Below are 18,041 nucleotides of genomic sequence, written 5' to 3' on the forward strand. Positions count from 1 at the left end.
TTCTTCTGTAATTGAAAATTAAGACACAAAACAATTGACCTTCACAAATTGTTGTTTGAGAGTGTTTGGTTTCTCCCTGTGCTCTAGATGAAAATATGCAGCTATGATAATTCACTTTAAGTCTCTGCATAAGGAAGACAATGAGTCAGAGTCCAGCATGGAGACAGATGGAATGATGACTGCTATTGGGATTTGCATGAAGTGCAGCAGGTGATGCTTGCACAGAGTGGAGCACATCTCTCATCAAATAAATTCATTCAAAATGGAAAAAGTTTTGTTTTTTGATTCCCAAGAGTTGAACATGCATTCTGGTGCCTAAAGTACATATTACCAATTTTCTACTTCACAACTGAACCCAAATTCTCCTGTTTCATCTAGAAGCTATCTGGGAAAACATCAGCATGGAGGGGATGGCACCCATTGAATCCAGGTCAGCACTGGAACAACAGTTGCATCAGTCTCCCTGAGTCTCCATACTTATTGTTTCTAGAAGAAGCAAATGGTGTTTGGCCCCATGGACCTCCTGTCATCCAGAGCTCACATCCTGGTGAAGGTCTGGACATGGCTCACCCTCCTCTGATGCCTGAGATACCTCAACTTTCAAAGTTTCATCCAAGAGGAGTCTACATCTGTTCTCCAGCTTTATCTAGGTATAGGTGACTTTTAAAATTGTATAGTGTAAGGTGAAAATCTTGATTTTATTTCTGCATTTGTTGCAAAATATTTGCCCCAACCAAACTAATCAACATATCCACATTTCTTTTAAAAATATGTCTGTACTGAGGTCATTTTCTTAGCTGTTTTGAAGGGAGAAATCACTTTAAAATTTATATTTAAATACCATTTAAAAGGTAGGGAGTTAACAATTCTCAATCTTTGAAAGTTTTAAATGAATTTATTGTGCCCTATTTGTTTCTTTCCATCTAAATTTATATGTAAACTTTCTGTCCGGATTTTTATTCCAAATATTGGAATGAATAAGTAGATTCTTTTATGCTTTCCAGTGTTAATTTATAAAACTATGTTACTCTAGTTGTTCTTTGTGTTGACATTCTACCCAGAACTTATTTTTTATTGAGGGATTTTAAGAATTCCGTTAAATGTGTGCTTGTATATTTTCAGGTAATATACTCATGATTCAATCTCTTTTCCTGGGTCACTTTTATTTCTACTTTTTTTCATTTTTTTGTAAATCTATTTGCTTATTTGTCTATGATAAATAACAATTGTATTACATATAGTATGCAGTGAAATTCATTGATATAAGTTTTACAATGTGGAATGTTTAAATGAGGCAAATTAAGAAATAATCACCCATTATGTTTACCATGTGGGGGTGTGAATCTTTTAAAATCTGCTTATTTCAGGAATTGAAAACTATATATGTATTCCTCTTGTAGTGGCCTTTCTTTTCAGTAGAAGACTAAAACTAGTTCTTTCTGTTTAATTGAAATTTTATGTACTTTGATAAATATTTCCCCATCACAATTAAACCCTCTCTGAAAGGATATGGTGAAATTAATTTTATCCTGTAGAGCAACTAATTCATCATTATTATATTTCACACATACATGAGTTCAGTGAGTGTCTTCTTGTGCCTGGCTTCTGTCACATAGGAGAATGTCCTGCAGTAGTAGCCATGTTGGTGCAAATGAAAAGACTTCTCCCATTCTTATAACTTTATAATATTCCATGCAGTATATAAGGGACATTTTCTTTATCTCTCCTTTTTGGTACCTGGGAACAAACTCAGGACCTTGCACTTGCAAGGCAGGCAGTGGAATCATTGAGCTAAATTCCTGGCCCTCTTTACCCTTTATCTGATGAGGAAATATAGGTTCCTTCCAAATCTTACCTATGTTAAAAATGCATCAATGAACAGAAAGCTGCTATTCCTTCAGTAGATTGATTCCAGTCCTTAGATACAAGGGAGGGGATTCCTCTATCATATGGTGACTCTACAGTTAGTGTTGTAAGGGACCTCCAGACTGTTTCCCATAATGGTTGTGATAATGTGGAAACCCACCAATGGGTCCCAGGGCAACTTTACACCTCACCCACCCAAACACCTTTTGTCTTTGTGAAAATAGCCATCTTAACAGATGTCAGGTGATGCCACCTTGCAGGTTTAGCTGACATTTCCTGTTAACTGGTAGTGATAAGATGTTTTCCATGTATGTATTTGTCACTTTATGTCTTCTTCTGAGAACAGTCTATGTAGGTGCTCTGTCCTCTTGTATTGGATTATTTATGTTCTCCATATTGAGTTGCTTCAGTTCCTTATATATTTCTACATTAGTCACATATTTGTGTATGGATTGCAAATACTCCCTCCCACACTGCAAATTGTTTCTTCACTCTCTACATTTTTTGTCTTTCACAGGAAAAGAAATTACTTCAATGAACTCTTGTGTGCACCTTTGGGTTTTTTGCTTTGTTATCTGAGATTAGGAGTCACATCCAAGCTTTTTTGTCCAGCTGAATTAGGGAAGCAATGAACCTATATTCTCTTCTAGCAGTTACACAGAACAAGGTTTTAAGTGATGATGTTTTTGAGTAGATTTTTGTATGTGGTATCAGATAAGCATCCTGTTTCCTTCTTCTAGTTGTAAATATAAAGGTTTTTAATATCATTCTCTGTTCTGTATTCATGATACTTTGTAATAATTCAGTTGATTTTGGGTGAGGGTTTATTTCTGAGCTCTCTGTCTTAAAATATGAGTCAATGTAAGGCAGGAGATTACAGTATGGCAAAGAAGCTGGTCATTTGGGCATGACCTGTCCTATGGCTTATGTTTAGATATCCACCCAAAGCCGTAAGCTGTCATAGGTGGGGTTTTCAGAGGTGGCTGGATCTTGTGTGTCATGCTGTGATTAAATGTGTGATCCTGAGAAGAAGGGTGGGTGATAACTAAATTAGTTTGCCATAGTTTATTGGTTTGGCATAATTCTGGGAGTACATTATGAGCAGGCCCTCTCTGGGTTTAAGTGGTCACCCAAGGTTGCATAACACAGATAGAATATGAGGAAAAGAAAGAAGGCTACTGTGGTTGCTTGTTGCTGGCTGCTTACCACTTGCTGCCTTCTCCTTTGCTTACCTCTGCCCCCCCAAAACTGTTTTCCTCTGTGCTAGCACTCTGCCATGTTACCCTGCCTTGGGGCCAGCCAACTATGAACTGAAACTACTACAAACTTTAAGCTATAATAAACTTTTCTTCCTTTCACTTTGGATGTCTGGTATTCTGTCTCAGCAACAAGAAAAGTAACTAAGACAACCTGTCAGTCAAAGAGACCTGAAGTGGCCAGTACTCAAGTAGAGAAGAGCTTCCAATCCCTGCATAGGAACCCTGATGTGACATCAGAACAGCAGCATAAAATTTGGCCATCATTGGCCTCAGGACCACTCTCTTCTTTCTCTGCTGTGGCCTACCCTGTGTGCAGGACATATTTCCTTTTTCCACACTTCTTCAGAGCACACTCTTTCTCATGTCTTCTCTCCCTTCTTTTACCTTAAAACAATTGAAATCTCAGTGTTCTTCACTTGTCCAATCCAATTGACTCAACAGGTCAACAATAGCCTGCAAGAGAACCCCAGTATTCAATAGCGAATACAACTGCATTTTATGCTACTCTCAGGCTATTTGTGTTACTATAAATTTGTACTAGTCTTTGAAGTCAGGTATTACAATGATTCCATTTCTGTTATTTTACTTCAAAATTGCTTTGGATGCTTTAATACTTTAAGTTACCTAGAAATTTAAGATTGTGTTTCATGAGAAATAATATTGAAATTTTTAAAAGAAGTGCGCTGAATCTGTAGATGGTTGGAAAGTGTACATATTTTAAGGATTTTAGCAATTCTGATTCTTCCAATCCAGAAAGACAGGGACATTATCTTTTATTTGTGTCACCAACAATTTCTTTCATCAATATTTTATAGTTTTCAATATTCACATCTTTCTCATAGGGCTTGAAAAGGTTTTACTTTTTAACCTCCTTGTTCCTTAAAATCATTGAAGACTTTCAGAGCAAGAAATGATACCACCAGATTTGCATTTTTGAATATCACCATGGCTGTAGAATGTACAATACATTGAAGGAAACAAGGATGAAAATGGTGTGGAGTGGCTGTGTGTGTCCACACAGCAGATGATAGTACTGTGGGCCATGATGGCAGTTGCGCAGTTAGGGAAAAGTGGATGGATTGAAAAGATACTTAGATTGTAAAATTGATCACTCCTGAACAGGATTAAATGTGAAGCATAAGGAGGGAGAAGCTAAAGATTGTATAGGTAAGAATCCGACATATATTTAGAAAGGAAAAGTAACCAAAACAAGAGAGCAGACTGGACAGAAGGATGTGTTAGAGAGAATGAGTGGAGGAATGAAGCAGGAAGTGCCTTGCAAGTTTTAGGGCTTGAATATCTGGTATATCAGAGGAGAGGTGGAGCAGGAGGGAGTCAGAGGGTTGGCTGCCTCTTGGAAGGCAGGGCACACATGCCAAGGAATTGAACCTTGTCAAAGGTAAAGGATGAGACACAACAGAAAAAATTAGGGAAGGAATTTAGGAAAGGACCAAAATCAGAAAGGGAATTCTCTAAACAGTGCCACAGACAGATTAGAGGAGAGGGTCCCTGGAGTGTGATGCAGACCAGGTAGTAAATGAGGGTGACAGATAGACCAAGAACAGACCAGAGACTTTAGTGTAGATAGAAAACAGTTATTGTTCTACTCTGGGCATGTTATGCTGATGTGCCCAGGAAGTGTGAAGTGTGTGTGTGGAAATCAGGGAACAAAGTCCAGGTTGAAAATGAGGGCTCAAAGAATCGGGTATGGCGAAGCTAGAAATAAAGATGAGCTCAGCAAGAGGCTGTGTGGGATATGAGAAGAGCCTCCAGCAGGACAGAGCTGACCAGTGTTTACAAGTTGGTATAGGAGGAGCTGAAAATGAGGATGTGAAGAATACCTGGGCTCAGAGAATGTGCCAGGGAAGAAAATCAAGCAGCTTTCAGAAGTGATCAGAGTGCTAGATATCGGAGAGAAATTGAGTAAAGATTAAAATTTCACCATTGACTTGGCAATTAACAGGTCATCAGATAGGAATTTTTTTATTAAATTCTTTTATTGCTACAATGTAGGTATACAACACAATTACATTTCTCATTGGGAATTGTACCTTTGCATAATGCATCTTGGTTCTTATTTTTTCCCCATTCCTAGCCCTCTCTTCACCCCCTCCACTCTTCCCTATTTACAAAGACTTTATTTCCATTTTTTCCATTTCTCATCTCTTTTCCTTTCCCTTCTTTCCTTTCCCCTGCCCCTCCCACTACCCCTACCCCTTTGGACCTTTTCTTCCTATTTTACATTATCGATTATTCATTCTAATCATTGGTACATTTTAGGTATACAATATAATGACATTCATCATTGGAAATCTGCACCTTTACATAGTCTCTCTTGGTTCTTATTTTTCACCCTTGCCCAACCCTCCCTTCAACCCCTCCAGTCCTCCCTATTTACAAAGATTTTGGTCCTATTTTTCCATTTTCTCATATTAATCCCATTCCCTTCTATCCTTTCCCCTAGCCCTCCCACTTCCTTCCCCTTTGCCCCGTTTCTTCCTATTTCACATGACCTATTATACATTTAGTCCTTATTTACACTTTCAGTTTCTCACACCAGAGAAACTATTTGGTATTTATTCATGTGTGTCCCATTTATTTCACTTAAGCGTATTGCCTCAATGTGCATCCACTTAGCTATAAATGTCTCTAATTTCTCTTTTTTATAGCTGAGTAGTACTCCATTTTATTAAAAAACCACATTTTCTTTATCCAGTCTCCAGTTGATGGGCATTTGGGCTGTTTCCAAGTTTTAGCTATTGCAAACTGTGCTGCTATGAACATGGGCACACATATGCTTTTAATACTTTGGGGAAGATCCCCAGCAGTGGAATAGCTGGGTCAAATGGGACTTCCAGTCCTAGTTCTTTGAGGTATCTCCATACTGATTTCCGCAGCGGTTGCACCAGTCTACACTCCCACCAGCAATGGAGCAGCATCCCTCTTTCGCCACAGCCCCGCCAGCATTTGTCATTGGTTGATTTCATGATAGCAGCCATTCTTTCTGGAGTGAGGTGAAATCTCAGCCTTGTTTTCATTTGCATCTCTCAAAAGACCAGTGATGTTGAACATTTTTTTATGTATTTATTTGCTATTTCTACTTCTTTGTGTGAGAAATGTCTGTTCATTTCAGATGCCCATTTTTGGATTGGGTCTTTAAATTAGGGAGGTCTGATCTTTTTAATTTCTTTATAGATTCGAGATAGTAGACCTTTGTCTGAGGATGAGCAGGTGAAAACTTTTTCCCACATTGTGGGTTGTGTCTTCACACTGCTGGTGGTATCTCTTGCTGTGCAGAAACCTTTTAATAAGAAGAGATCCCACTTGTTGATTGTTTGTGCTGGTTCACGGGCAACTGAGGTTTTGTTCATAAAATCTTTTCCTATACCAATGTCTTCAAGGGTTCTACCTAACCTCTGTTCCAACTGGTTCAGAGTTTCTATTTTAATATTTAGATCTTTAATCCATTTTGATTTTAGTTTAGTGCATGGTGAGAGATACAGGTCTAGTTTTAATCTTTGACAAGTTGAAACCCAATTTTTCCAGCACCATTTATTAAAGAGGCTATCTTTCCTCCAGTGAGGGTGTTTGGCTCCTTTATCGAAGATGAGATGGCTGAGTGTGTCTGGCATTGTTTCTGCATCTTCTAATCTGTTCCACTGGTCCTCAAGCCTGTTTCTTTGCCAGTACCATTATGTTTTTATCATGGTAGCTTTGTAGTATAGTTGCAGGTTGGGGATTGTGATATGCCCTGCCATGTCTCTGTTACCTAGAATTGCTTTTGCTATTCTGGGTCTCTTCTTGCTCCAAATGAATTTTTGGATGGTTTTCTCAAGGTCTATGAAGTATGCTGCTGGGATCTCAAAGGAAAAATGCATTAAATCTATATAGCAGTTTTGGAAGTGTGTATTAATCATTCCTAACCAGGAGCAGGGCATGTCTGCCCATTTTCTGATATCATCTTCAATCTCCCTTTTCCGAGTGTCATAGTTTTCAGAGAAGAGGTCTTTGATTTCTTTCATTAGGATGATTCTTAGGTATTTCAGTTTTTTGGATGTTATTGTGAAAGGAATTATTTGCCCTATTTCTCTCTCAGTGAGTCTGTCATTGGTGTATAGGAAAGCTATTGATTTTTGTGTGTTGACCTTGTAACCAGCTATTTGACTGAATTTGGTTATTAAGTCTAGAAGACTTTTGGTGGAGTTCTTGGGGTCTTCTATATAGAGTATCATGTCATCTGCAAATAATGACAATTTGATTTCTTCATTACCTATCTTTATTCCTTTTTTTTCTTACTCCTGTCTAATTGCCATGGCTAATGTTTTGAGAACTATATTGAACAAGAGTGGTGATAGTGGACATCCTTGTCTTGTTCCTCATTTTAGTGTGAAGGATTTCAGTTTTTGACCATTTAGTATGATATTGGCTGTTGGTTTTTCATAGATGGCTTCTATCAGTTTGAGATAGAGACCATCAATTCCAATTTTTTGTAGGGTTTTTATCATAAATGCATGTTGGATTTTGTCAAATGCTTTTTTTACATCTATGGAGATAATCATATGGTTTTTTTCCTTGGCTCTATTGATGTAGTGCATTACATTGATTGATTTTCATATATTGAACCATCCCTGCATACCTGGGATGAATCCCACTTGAACAGGGTGTATTATCTTCTTGATGATATTCTGCATTCTGTTTGCCATTATCTTATTAAGGATTTTTGCATCTATGTTCATTAGTGAGATTGGCCTATAGTTCTCTTTTTTGGTTGGGTCTTTCTCTGCTTTGGGAATCAAGGTGATGCTTGCTTCCAGGAATGAATTTGGGAGTATTGCTTCCCTTTCAATTTCATTGAAGAGTTTAAACAGTAGTGGCAGCAGTTCCTCTCTAAATGTCTTGTAGAATTCAGCAGTGAAGCCATCAGGGCCCTGGCTTTTCTTAGTTGATATGTTTTTAATTACATTTTCAATTTCATTGGTTGATATTGAGTTGTTCAGAATTTTTAGGTCTTCTTCGTTCAACTTTGGTAATTCATATGTATGTAGGAATCTGTCCATTTCTTCTGTGTTGTCCATCTTATTGGCGTATATGTTCTGGAAGTAGGTATTGATAATCCTCTGGATTTCTACTGGGTCTGTTGTAATTTCACCCTTTTCATTCCCCATTGCATGGATTTGGGCCTTTTCTTTCCTTTTTCTGACAAGGTTGACTACAGGTTTGTCAATTTTGTTGATTCTTTCGGAGAACCAAATCTTGGCTTCAGTGATTTTTTTGTATCGTTCTCTTAGTCTCCATTGCATTGATTTCTCCTCTGATCTTTATAATTTCCTCCCTTGTATGAGCTTTGGGTTGTCCTGCCCTTCTTTTTCTAGAAGCTTAATATTCAGCATGAGGTTGTTTAATTGGGCTCATTCTGTTTTGCTAATATGCGTATTCACTGCTCTAAATTTCCTTCATAAGACTTTCATTGTGTCACATAGATTTCAATATGTTGTATTGTCATCGTCATTTAATTGAAGGAACTGTCTGATTTCTTCTTTAATTTCCTCTGTGACCCACTGGTTATTCAGAAGTGTGTTGTTCAATTTCCATGTGTTTATGAAATTTTTTGAGTTTCTTTTGCTATGGATCTCCAATTTCATTGCACTATGGTCTGATAATATACAGGGGATAACTTCAATTCCTTTGCACTTACTTAAACATGTTCTATGTGTGAGTATGTGGTCTATTTTTGAGAATGACCCATGTGCAGCTGAGAAGAATGTGTATTCTGATTTTGTGGAGTGGAAGACTCTGTAAGCATCTGTTAAGTTGATTTATTCAAGAGTTTGATTGAGTTCTAGTATTTTATTACTTATTTTTAGTCTATTTGACCTATCTATTTGTGACAGTGGGGTGTTGAGGACCCCCACTACAATTGTATTAGTGCATATATGAGTTTTCATATCCTTTAGTATTTGTTTTATATAGTTGGGTGCACTAGTGTTTGGTGAATAGATATTTATGATTGTCATCTCTTCCTCTTGGATTCTTCCCTTTACAAGGATGTAGTGTCCTTCTTCATCTCTCTTAATCAGTGTTGGTTTGAAATCTACTTGATCTGCAAATAGCATAACTACTCCTGCTTTTTTTCAGGTTCCTGTTGTATGGAGTATTGTTTTCCACCCTTTAACTTTCAGTCTATGAGTTTCCTTTTGAATTAAGTGTGTTTCTTGCATGCAGCATATTGTTGGATTTTGCTTCTTGACCCATCCTGCCAGTTTATTTCTTTTGATTGATGAATTGGGACCATTAACGTTGATGGTTATAACTGAAACTTATTGACTTATTATTGCCATGACTTTTTCATTTTGTTGGGTTCTCCTCCTTTCCATTTAATTTCTTGTCATGCCAGATGGGTTCATTCTGCTTTGCTTCCTGGAATTGTGATCCTCAATGTCTGTTCCTAGGATATTGTGTAAAATTTTTGGAGTGCTGGTTTGGTATTCAGGAAATTCCTAAGGTGCTCTTTGTCATGAAAGTATCTTATTTCTCCATCCATTTTGAAAGATAGTTTTTCAGGGTACATCAATCTGGGTTGGAGGCTGTTTTCTTTTAGGGCTTGGAATATATCACTCCAAGCTCTTCTTGCCTTGATGGTTTGTGTTGAGAAGTCTGCTGTGATTCTGATGGGCTTCCCTTTGTATGTGATTTGTTTCTTTTCTCTGACAGCTTGGAGAACTTTGTTCTTCTGTTGTGTTTCTGGAATCTTAACAATTATATGCCTATGTGTAGATTTGTTTTGAGCAAGGCTATTTGTGGTCCTATATGCCTCACTTACCTGTATGTCACGCTCTTTTCCCCTGCTTGGGAAGTTTTCTGCCGTCATTTATGTGAAGAGATTTTTTATGTCGTCTCCACTCCTGTTTCTTCATTGAGCCCAATCAGTCTTATGTTTTTCTTCTTTGCATCATCTAGCAGCTGCTGGATTGATTTCTCATGTTCCTTTATAATTTTGAAGCAATTTTTCTTTTCCTTTTCACTAATTGCAATCTTATCTTCTATATCTGAAATTCTGTCCTCACATTGGCTCGTTCTGCTGTGCAGACTTTCAATGGAGTTTTTCATGTTCTAGAAATCTATTTACATCTATTTTATGGATTCCATTTGTTTCTTATGTTGGGATTCCATCATGTTCCTGAGCTCCTCTCTAGATTTATTAATCATGTGTTGCACTAGGGGCACAATTTCTCCTGTTATCTGAGAAATTATTTCTGATTTCATTTTTTCCAGATCCCCTTTTGTTGCCAGTTCAGTGGGTCCAGGTTGTTGAGTATCAGAGTGTTCCATTTCATTTCCCTTTGGGGTTGCTGTAAGTGATCTGGAAGTCTGCTTTTGAGGCTTATTTACATGTTTTCTCATTTTGACTGGGGCGGGGGGCTTTTCACGCCTGCCCAGATTACCTCCTCTGAGGTGGGAGAGGTGGAACAGGGGCCAAGAGCAGCGGCAGGGATGGTGAGCCAAAAGCCCTTTCCTGTGGGTTGGGAGCAATGGGAGGGATGGTGGCCAGGTAGCCCCTTCCTCTGGATCAGGAGCTGTGGAATGGTGTCTCAGAAGCCCCTACCTCTGGGCCAGGAGCAGTGGGAGGGATGGTGGCTCGGAAGCCCCTTCCTCTGGGCCAGGAACAGAGGGCACAGAAGTTGGCCCAAAAGCCCTTTCCTCTGGGCTGGGAGCAGTGGGAGGGATGATGACTGGGAAGCCCCTTCCTCTGGACCAGGAGCAGTGGGATGGCAGCTCAGAAGCCCCTACCTCTGGGCTGGGAGCAGCAGGATTCAGTACCTTGGTCTGGTGGTCTGGTGTCCTCTGTGTCTTTGTAGTGCAGAACCAGGTGCCTGCCTGTCTGCAGCGGGTGATTTGGTGTCTTCCGCATGACTCGGGACCTCCTGCAGAAAAATTATTGGAATAAATTCCACAGTTGTTCATGGTAAAAGCTATCAGGAGTCTAGTAGTGGAACAGAACCTTCTCAACCAATAAAAGACATGTACTCCATACTTCCAGCAAAAAAGCCTTATATGAATGGAAAAAATACAATGCTTTCTTCCTATGGTGGGGAACAAGGGAAGATATGCCTAGTCTTCATCTGTCCTTTAAAATTTGATACATAGGCAAACCAATATAGTCTGGCAATAAAAAGAAACAAATAGCATAGGATTGGCAAGGTTGAAGTAAAATGTTTATATGTAGACGAAATGATCATCTACAGAGAAAGTACTAAGAAATCTCTAGGAGCCCCTAGAACTTGTATTTGAATTTAGCAGGATTAGAAAACAAAAGGTATTTATAAAAATTCAGATCTATGTATAATTGCTATAAATGAAGAATTTAATATGGGAACTTAAAAGTTATATAGGAGTAAAAGTACCTAGAAAATGAAAAAGAAACAAAATAACAGTGTTGGAAGATATTTATAACCTAATTTTAAAACTTCCTCTAAATCTACAGTATTCAAGGCAATATTGGCATAAGGAAAGACATATAGATCAATAGAATAAAACAGATAGTCTAAAAAAAACCTCAGAGAATCTAGAAATATAACCATACATATATGGTCCACTGATTTTTGAAATATTATTTAACATTAACATTTTATAGAACAAAAACTCCACTCAAGAGCAGAGGAAAAGGTAGTGTTTTCAACAAATGGTACTAAATCATCTAGTATCCGTATTTAAAAAATTGACCTCAACCCCTTATTTCCATACAAAAAATAACTTGAAAGGATCTATGAACCTAAATATGAAAGACTAAAAGTATAAAACTTTAAGAGAAATTATAAGGGAAAATGGTGGCCAGGTATTTAGCTCAGTGGTTCCAGCCACTGCCTCACAAGTGCAAGGTCCCAAGTTTGATCCCCAGTACCCCCCCCCCAAAACCCACCATAATTACAAGGGAAAATGTTCATGAATTTAAGATAGGCAAGAATTTCCTAGGATACAAAAAATATGATGTACGAAAGAAAAAAATTGATAAATGAGATTCTATCAAAATTTAGAACTTTAAAAGACATTGTTAAAAAAATCAAAAGTATTCCTTAAACAGAACATATTTATAATACATATAACCTATGACTAGAATATATAAAGAACACTTACAGCTCATTCATAGACAACCCATTTAAAAAGTAGACACAAGGAGATGATAAATAGACAGTAGAGCACAAGGAAATTTATACAACACTAGAATTAGAAAAATACTAATCAGTACAATAACATACACTCATTAGGGAGATAAAGTTAAAAGTTTTAAAAGAACAAATGTCAGCTTAGGTGTGAACCTGTTAGAACTGTCTAATACTGCTAATGTGAATGTAGAATGATAAAACCATTTTGGAAAACAATATAGAAATTTCTTGTATTACTGTTTAAGAACCTTAAGTTTTTCCTTAAGAGAAATGAAAACTCATGTTCACAATAGATTTGCACATACAAGTTGACAATCCCTGATCTGAAATTCTTGGGACCAGAAGGGTTTCAGATTTTGCTTTGAAATCCCCTTGATCTGCAAAGAGGATATCTACTCCTGCTTTTTTTCAAGTTCCTGTCACATGGAGTAGTGTTTTCCACCCTTTAACCTTCAGTCTATGAGTTTCTTTTAGGATTAACTATGTTTCTTGTATGCAGCATATTGTTGGATCTTGCTTCTTGACCCATTCTGCCAATCTATTTCTTTTGATTGTTTTTTTTTCTTTTTGGTACTGTGGATCGAACTTGGGACTTTGCACTTGTGAACCAGTTGCTGGAACCACTGAGCTAAATCCCCAGCCCCCTTTTGATTGGTGAATTGAGACCATAAACATTGACGGAAATAAATGACACATATTGACTTATCATTGTCATAAATTTTGTTGGATTCTCCCCCTTTGCATTTAATTTCTTCTCGTGCCCAATGGATTCATTCTGCTGGGTTTCCCATGGTTGTGATCCTCATTGTATTTTCCTAGGATATTGTCTAAATTTTTTTGCAGTGCTGCTTTGGTATTCATGAAGTTCCGAAGCTTCTCTTTGTCATGAAAGTATCTTATTTGCCGATCAATTTTGAAAGATTATTTTGCAGGGAACATCAATCTGGGGTTGGAGGCTGTTTTCCTTTAGGGCTTGGAATACGTCACTCCAAACTCTACTTGCCTTGAGGATTTGCGTTGAGATGTCTGCTATGTTTCTGATGGGTTTTCCTTTGTAAGTGATTTGTTTCTTTTGTCTCACTGCTTGTAGAATTTTGTTCTGTTGGGTTTCTGGAATCTTAAATATTATATGCCTATGTATATATTATTTTTTGGTCAAAGCTAGTTGGAGTCCTATGTTTCTCACTTATCTGTATGTCAAGTTCTTTTCCCCAGTTTGGGAAGTTTTCTGCCATCACTTCTGTGAACAGTTGTTTTATGTCATCTGTTCCCTCTCCTGTTTCTAAATTGATTCTGATCAGTCTTATGTTATTCTTCTTTGCATCATCTAGCAGCTACTTGATTGATTTATTGTGGTCCCTTACTATTTTAAAGAGATTTTTCTTTTCCTTGTCACTAACTGCTATATTATCTTCTATATCTGAAATTCTTTCCTCTCATTGGCTCATTCTGCTGTGTAGACTTTCTTTTTTTTAATTCCTTTATTGGTACATTTTAGATATACAATACATTTACTTTTTTCATTGGGAACTTGTACTTTTACATGATGCCTCTTGGTTATTTTTCCCCATTCACAGCCCTCCCTTCACCACCTCCACCATACTCTATTTACAATGATTTTGTTTCCATTTTTTCCATTTCTCATAATTTTTCCTTTCCCTTCTTTCCTTTTCCCTGACCCTCCCAATTCCCCTACCCCTTTGGACCTTTGCTTCCTATTTCACATTATCAATTATTCATTCTAATCATTTGTATATTTTAGGTATACAATATAATGACATTCATCATTGGAAATTTGCACCTTAACATAATCTTTCTTGGTTCTTATTTTTCCCTCTACACCTGCCCTCCCTTCAACCCCTCCATCCCTCCCTATTTACAAAGAGTTTGTTTCCATTTTTTTATTTTATCATATTAATTCCATTACCATCTTTCCTTTCCCTACCCCCCCACTTCGTCTTCCATAGGTGCAGTTGTTGGAAAGATTAGCATTATTAAAAAGAGGAAAAACAACTGAATGGCACCAGAAGAAAGATACCTTAAGGTCAACTCAGGAATTAGAAAGGTCTAATTTATTATAGGTTCAAGGGTGCAAAAATGTAAATGATAGAGAAATAATGCAGGGTCTTGCCTTTCCCTTGCTTGCCTATATGTTTTTTCCCCCACAAAATGTTTTGTTTCAGAAATGTAACAGTTTGTGCTGCACAGTGCTCAGGCCCAATGTGTCAAAATGTTTGCAACTCTTTGAACTGCTTGACCTCTTTCAAGAATATCTTGTCAGCTCCACCCCCTTACAGGAATGTTCTGCTAACTCTGCCCTCCTGCTTCAGTGAGCATGCTCACCTACCCCTATATAAGGAGGATTCCATTTCTGATGAAGGGTCAGACTTTGGAGTATGAACTCCTCTGAGTCTGCTGGCATAATAAAAGGCTTTTCTCCACTTCTTTGAATGACCTTCAGATTCTCAAGTTTTCAAATTGCAATAGCTGTGACCCAGAGCTTAGACTCTGAGCTGTAACACTCAGCTGTGCCTCAGAGCTGTGGCACTTGGCTGTGACACTGAACTGTAGCACTTGGCTATAGCACTGAGGTGTTCCAATTTGCCACAATGTAATCTTTTTCACATGTTTAATGAAACTCTGGGTTTCTTGCTTGAGAAGGACCTTGAAGGGTATTGGTCTCTGGGATTCATTTCATTATGCTCAGGCCCCATCACTCCAAACCCATAGCTGTCATGTTTCAAGGGGACCTGACCACTGCTATTATGAGATCTTGGTATTGTCCACATGAGCACACTTTTTTTCAGAGTGAAGAATGTAAGAGGCGTGGGTTCATAAAATTTTCCTTTCAGATTTGAAAGGGAGGTGTTAAAATCCACTCAATGTACCCTTACAGGGCAGTGTGTGAATCTGAGGAAATGGAGACCCCTAGAAGTTGGAGACTCTAGGAACATGAAAATCAGGAAAGCCTCAGGCAGAAAGCAGAGCAAACCCAAAGGAGAGACTGTGTGTGCTGCAACCGGGAAGGGCATTGAATTGGGCCACAAAGCTCTCCAAAGATCACATCTCACCATCATATGATCTGAATGCAAGGCATAGAACTGCATGACTTTATGTTTGCTCTACTTGTTTCTGGAACTTCTTTGGCCCAAATACATTCTATTTAACTGTCTCTGCCCTTTGGAATGGGAATTTACTCTATGTCATTGTATCTTGAGATTCTGTAATGTGTTATTTGAATTTTACAGGGAATCACAGCTAAGAATTTATCTTGAGTCACAGGAGAGACTTTGGACTTGAGCATCTCTCAAGCCACTCAATTTCACAATCAAGGTTAGCCATCACAGAAAGTATACATCGATTTTAAACTTGTGGTGTATTTTTTGGATTTGCAATGTTCTTTTAAAATAGTTTATTATAAATCAGTCTCAAGAAGCACAAGGGGACAACAAGGAGTATGTATACCCTTAAAGGAAACAAGCAGAGAGCAGAGGAGGGCCAAGATGAGTCTAGGGTCTTGGAAGATGCATTTCCTTGGGGTAAGGGGATGTTGTAAGGGAAACCAGACAACCCAGTGAGTCTTTGTAAAAAACAGCACACACACAAAAAGTAAACAGTTCTGTGGTAAGATGGCCCTGGGACATTGGGCCCATGCTCCTGCAATGCTACTCCCATAACTTTGTGGCCAAGGCCAAGGTCCTATTATGGGGGAAAGTTCTGCATTTCTGCAGGTGGCATGCCCATAGGAGCCCCTAGTCCAGGAAGGATCTCTATTGGAAGATTCACTGTTGGATGCATGTGAGGAGGAGGGGCCCTTATGCCTAGAGGAAGTGACCATTGGCCCATAGGTGGAGGAGAACACCCATAACCAGTTGGGTATTAGGTCTGCAATTCTAGATGTGGTAGCTGCCACAGTGCCTCTTCTTTGTGGGGTCATCACCTCTTGTGATGGCCCACCCACCCCATGGACTGGCCCAGCAAATCCTGCAGGATACTGCTGTATGGAAACGCCAACCAGCATGCCTCTACCACCAGTTCTACTGATTTCAGGGCCACAGTAGCTCCAGCAAGGGGTACTCTGGCAACTCCAGTACCTTTAGGAGGAGGTCCTTCTACTGTCATCAAGACAAGGTTCTCCCCTCACAGCAGCACCACACCAAGGACTGGTTTCTCCTCCCTTTCTGCTTGCTTAGAGTCCTTTGGCTTGATCTTCCTGACCCCATCATGGTCACAGAGGAACAAATTCTCATGCTTGTTGACAGCCTGGAAGTTACCAGAGAAGAGTCGGCCTTGCACAGTGCACTTTATCCTGTAGTCAGTGTGATGAACCATCTTGCTGTTCTGCCTACCATCCTGGCAGTGGTTATGATGACTTGAATTGGTGCCAGACTCACCTTCTCAGGGGCCTAGATGGAGCCCACAGTCTGTTTTCTGTGGCTTCTACTGGAAGTTCTGCTGCTAGTAAAATGCACCAGTGGTTTTTTGTAGTGGATTTGCCTGAGAACACAGGGATAAGTTGCCAGTCAGTTTCTCTGCCCTACTCACTTTTTACAAACTCAATTCCACTTCACAATAAACAAGCATTTTCTTACTGTGAATATTACTAAAGAGCACTGCTGTCCTTGCTTTGGCAGCATATATACTAAAGAGCATTGCAATGTGGTAAAAACTCCCTTAGAAAAGAGGAGAGATTATGAAAAGGCATTGTGTGTGCCAAACAGCACTGAAAGTGCAGAGGGCTTAGGTGTAAGATACTGTAGGTGGCATGGCCTGATCCCTCCAGAGATGAACATGCTGAGGCTCAGGATGCCTCCCTCTCATCCTTCCTTATCCATCAACTGCAGCCATCACCTCCGTTTTGCTCTTCACCTCTTTGTTAATATCAACTTTATTATTATGATCCAAACATGAGAGAGATATCATAGACATGCATGATTAAGACATTTGATTAAAAATACAGAGGTTATTTCAGATGAAAACGTATTTGATAAGCCTGGTTTATTTGTAAATGAGGACTGTAACTCCTCTTGTAGTTAGTTGGGATACTTTTTTCAAAATTCAATTTACCTATCATTCAAGTCCAGATTTTATAAAAATGTATTAATGCAAAAACATGGTGTGACATAGACATTACTCTCTAATGATCATTTCTTCATCTTCTCAAATAGCAACCTAGTTTTAAAGACTTGTTTATACTCCATGTAAAAGTGAGAATAGGTAATGTTTATCTTTCTGTGTTTAGCTTATTTCATTTACTATAAAGTTCTTCAATTCTATACATGTTATCACAGGTAGAAGAATTTGTTTTTTGGGGACAAAATAATATTATTTTGCATACATATACTACATTTTATTTTGCCTTCATTCATCAATAGGTACTTAGTTTTATTCCCATACCTTGGCTATTGGGAATGATGTGACAATCACCAATAACATGCAGGTATCTCTATAGATGAATGGACCATGCTGCCTACTGTGTCTATTGCATACAAAATGTCAGGCAGATTGAGAAAAAGCACAATTACTCCATTGATGATTTCAGAGGAAAACTTTCTTACCAAAATTTTTCTCAAGTTATTAGATTAATTTTTGAAGAAGGAAATTCTTTTCTTTGAAGTTATAGATGTTTGGAAAAGCAGATAGAATAGGCCAGTATTCATGGATGTGTTCATGTAGTTGCTCAGGATACAGACAGGTATCTTCCAACTTTCCAAGATTTCACCTCACCCTGGGATTTCAGGATCCTTTTCCATGC

At 38.4% G+C, this 18,041-nt stretch overlaps 1 pseudogene; it reads right to left on the reverse strand.

Moving 5' to 3' along the window:
• Positions 1-14,907: 14,907 nt before the first annotated feature.
• Positions 14,908-18,039, reverse strand: LOC106008665 (small nuclear ribonucleoprotein-associated protein B pseudogene; annotated as a pseudogene).
• Positions 18,040-18,041: the final 2 nt, after the last annotated feature.

This window comes from Heterocephalus glaber, unplaced genomic scaffold, assembly GCF_053883595.1.
Source record: "Heterocephalus glaber isolate CG9 unplaced genomic scaffold, H.glaber_assembly_v1.0 deba00001806, whole genome shotgun sequence".
Classification (NCBI taxonomy): domain Eukaryota; kingdom Metazoa; phylum Chordata; class Mammalia; order Rodentia; family Bathyergidae; genus Heterocephalus; species Heterocephalus glaber.